Raw genomic sequence first — 4,381 nt, 5'->3', positions numbered from 1 at the left:
TGTCCCTTGCCCCTTTTTTAGAGACTTTTGGGGGGTGGGAATTGGGAGTTGTGATTTTTGGGGACTTTTGAAGGACAATCGTTGGGGTTAGGGAGGGTCTTGCGGGAGATTCTTTTGTTAGGGCTATAAAAATATACTTTTTGAAACTTTATCTGACCATACCTGTTTTTTACTGCTTTTGAGTCTGGTGGGTGGGGGTTTAACATAACAGTAAGTTTGTTTTCCTGAATAGTCCTAGGACTTTAGTAGTACTACCGTCAATCAAATCTCTCGTCTCTCCTAATACTCCATTATACTACCTCCAACCAAACGCCTATCTTACCTGTAATTTCTGTTTGCAAGTAGGGCTAGGCCCAGGGCTGGCTCCACGGGAAACAGAAAATAAGGTTGGCAATCCTGGGCGGATAAAATTTCCTCATAGCGGTGGTACTAGTGGTGTGACACAGTGGCAGTTGCTTGCCTATGAAAAAAAAGAAAATGAAATCTGGTTTGTCCTCCTGAGCAATACAAAGGTACAATACAGAATATAGCAGGTGACAGAAGTACACTAGAACAGTGCCACGTTGTAGCCTAACAAATGTTAAAGTATAACTAATTCGGTTGAAGTTCTTTGACATTAGCCATGGGTCTTTGTCAAGCAGAGTAAGAATATATCCTCGGATTTCTTCACCAGCCTGTTGCTATCACCTTATCCTCCCCAGCAAGTGTGTGGATTTATTGCTGTAATTTAGTCACACATCAATCAAAACCACACAGCCCGGGGGAAGAGGGTTAGGGTTTGAAAAATGGATGGGTACGGGGGTTTTTGGGAAAGGTTTTGGGAGACAAGAAAAAGTAGCACAGCATGGACGAACAATTGTGAACATAAACAAATCTTTGGGTACAAACCTATCCATCAATCTTTGAAAGTGCATACACTACTGCATGCATGTCAGTTAAAAGTAAGTAGTACTTTCGACAACTGTGGAAGAAAGAATGCGACAGTACAGGGCGTGGGTGGAAATATTGATAACTATATTCAACATAAGGTCTCTGTAGCCAGATACCTGAGAGCCTTGCTGGTCACTATAAATCCATTCACAACAACACTCAATGGGGTTGGTCTGGAAGGTATAGTAGATAGAAAAGGAGAAATTGCTTTTTTTCTAGGTGTCCCCTCACTCACCAGGGTTGCCCCTTGGTGACATGCTTCATCATTGGGGCCATCCCAGTCCTCTACGGGCTGGGGCGTGCTGCGACTTGCGAATTACGTAGGAGCACTTACAAATGACTATGTGTGGTGCAGATGTGATAGTGGAGTGGACTAAGTGATGTGTTAAGGGATCAATTTAGAAGCAGAGAGAGATCCAAGAAATGCAGTCACAGTCAGAGAAAAAGGCAAGGGATACTGTATCTATGTGGTTGTAGTGGTCCTGTTGGAAGTGGTAAGTAAGTTGCCTGCAGAAAAAAAATCCTCCTTTTAGCGGCACTCCTCCATTGCAGCCGACGCTTCGTCCATCGATGTTGGTCACCAGAAGACACCCTGTAAAAAAAAAGCACAGCATACACAAACAATGGAACATAAACAATTCTTTGGGTACAAACCTATCCATCAGTCTTTGAAAGTGCATGCACTACTGCATGCATGTCAGTGAAAAGTAAGTAGTACATTCGACAACTGTGGAAGAAAGAATGCGACAGTACAGGGCCTGTGTGGAATTATTGATAACGATATTCAACATAAGGTCTCTGTAGCCAGATACCCGAGAGCCTTGCTGGTCACTATAAATCCATTCACAAAAACACTCAATGGGGTTGGTCTGGAAGGTGTCAGGTTTACTCCCCGTGATCCAGTTGATGCAAATATGGTTCCACCTCCAAATGTCACCAACACCCAGAAGTGTAAACACAGGGTGTTCGAGGCATTAGGCGGGGGAGAAAAATAACAAACTAAAATAAAAAATGTGGGATGGGTAAAGGTAGGGTCAGCAGGGAAAGGATACCTGTAACAGAAGACAAGACAGGCATCAGTGAAGTGCTGTCCTAACATACAAGGGTACTCTCATATAGTCTCACTAAATAGTCTGCAAGTCTCCCGCCTACTCATGGGAAATGTAGTTTCATAGTACGGTAGGCGCTTAGGGGCTGCGTAACCTGACAGAAGGTATAGTAGATAGAAAAGGAGAAATTGCTTTTTTTCTAGGTGTCCCCTCACTCACCAGGGTTGCCCCTTGGTGACATGCTTCATCATTGGGGCCATCCCAGTCCTCTACGGGCTGGGGCGTGCTGCGACTTGCGAATTACGTAGGAGCACTTACAAATGACTATGTGTGGTGCAGATGTGATAGTGGAGTGGACTAAGTGATGTGTTAAGGGATCAATGTAGAAGCCGAGAGAGAGCCAAGAAATGCAGTCACAGTCAGAGAAAAAGGCAAGGGATACTGTATCTATGTGGTTGTAGTGGTCCTGTTGGAAGTGGTAAGTAAGTTGCCCGCAGAAAAAAAATCCTCCTATTAGCGGCACTCCTCCATTGCAGCCGACGCTTCGTCCATCGATGTTGGTCACCAGAAGACACCCTGTCCACTGCCTGCCTGATGCTGAATTGTGGCTCGCTACTGTGAAGCCTGACTCCATCCTTTTTTCCCCATTGCAGAGACTGAAACCCGGCCTGTAATTATTCAACGAAAAACAGGAAGTGATATAATATTACAACACCACTGATAAATAAATATAAGGTATGTAGGCTGTGGAGTGCAAAAAGTCACAATTTGTTTTTCCTAGTAGACAGTACAATGTTTTTGAAAGTGCGTACTCTGAGTCACCTTTTGAAGGATAAATAAGTATGGGCAAATTAATGTAGCGGATCTTGCCCCTCAAGCTAGGTGTACTGTAAACTGTGTTTTAGAACAAAATTAGATCTTCCTAGCAGTGCTCCCACCCAGACCCTTACTAAAGCCAGTCGCAAAAATGTAGAAGACCCCCAATCAAATCTCAAAAAACGAGGCCTAGCAGAAAACTGGTGACAAAACTTACTTTGAAAGTAAAAGTAGGCCGAAGTACCCTAATTACCCATTACCCACCGTGGATTGCATTCAAACCACTTGCAAGCAAACAAGCAAAAGTAGCCATAGCCAGCATCGCTCCAAGACTCGAAATCCCCCCCACTCAAACACATGCAATAGAAATACTGCTAACCCTAACGAACCCTAAGTTAAGAATAGTGGCAAAGGCTTTCTTTAACTATGCCAAATCCCCCCTTTCCCACCATGGATTTTCTTCAAATGACTTGCAACCAAAATTACACATTCTCACGAGTGCTCTAAGACCCCAGAACTCAGTTTGAAAAATCTAGAACACCCCGAAACACATGCAATCCTGCTGCTAGGGCTAACCCTAACGAACCCTAAGTTACAAAAAGTGCCAAAACTAAAGGCTTTTCCGGGCGGATTTTGTCCCAACCACTTCTACCCGGTATTAGACCTTCCCAGGAATGCCCCAAGACCCGTCAACCCACCCGCCAAGAAGCGTAACACCCCCAAACAGGCCAAAAGCAAAATCTCATACTTGCAATATTTCTGGGCCTTCGGTCCAAACGCGCTGCGTAGCTAGGCCATAAGTCGGGGTTGGCACGACGGATTTCCTGAAAAGCAAATGCAATCAAGATTAGAGTGTCCCAGCAGTGCTCCCAGACCACGAAACTCACCCGCAAACACCAGGAAGCCCCCCAAACAGGCCCCCGAAAACGCTACATAGAGCAAAATGTCAGAAATAGCCAAAAAAAAAATCGGCCTGGATTTTGTCCCAACCACTTCTACCCGGTATTAGACCTTCCCAGGAATGCCCCAAGACCCGGCAACCCACCCGCCAAGAAGCGTAACACCCCCAAACAGGCCAAAAGCAAAATCTCATACTTGCAATATTTCTGGGCCTTCGGTCCAAACGCGCTGCGTAGCTAGGCCATAAGTCGGGGTTGGCACGACGGATTTCCTGAAAAGCAAATGCAATCAAGATTAGAGTGTCCCAGCAGTGCTCCCAGACCACGAAACTCACCCGCAAACAGACGGAACCCCCCCTAAGAGCACCTCAAAGGCAAGCAAGTCATCAAAAACACAAAAAAAATTCCGCCTGGGATTTGGTCCAAAACACTTTTATCCGGTATTAGAGCTTCCCAGCAATGGCCCCAGCGCCGTCAACCCAGGAGAAAACGAGTAGAAGACCCCCAAACAGCCAAAGAGCAAAAGTACAAAAATGGGGACTTAGTCAATTTTTCACAAATTTCCCAAATCACTCCGCGCGCGCTCTGCAGCTAGGCCCAAAGTCCCCTCTGCCACCATGGATTTGCTTCAAACCTCTTGCAAAGTAAAGTATATATAGCCAGCAGTGCTCCCAGACCACGAAACTC

This window comes from Lissotriton vulgaris, chromosome 11, assembly GCF_964263255.1.
Source record: "Lissotriton vulgaris chromosome 11, aLisVul1.2, whole genome shotgun sequence".
NCBI classification, from domain to species: Eukaryota; Metazoa; Chordata; class Amphibia; order Caudata; family Salamandridae; genus Lissotriton; species Lissotriton vulgaris.
The sequence above is the reverse complement of the archived record's forward strand: the minus strand, read 5'-3'. Positions refer to the sequence as shown.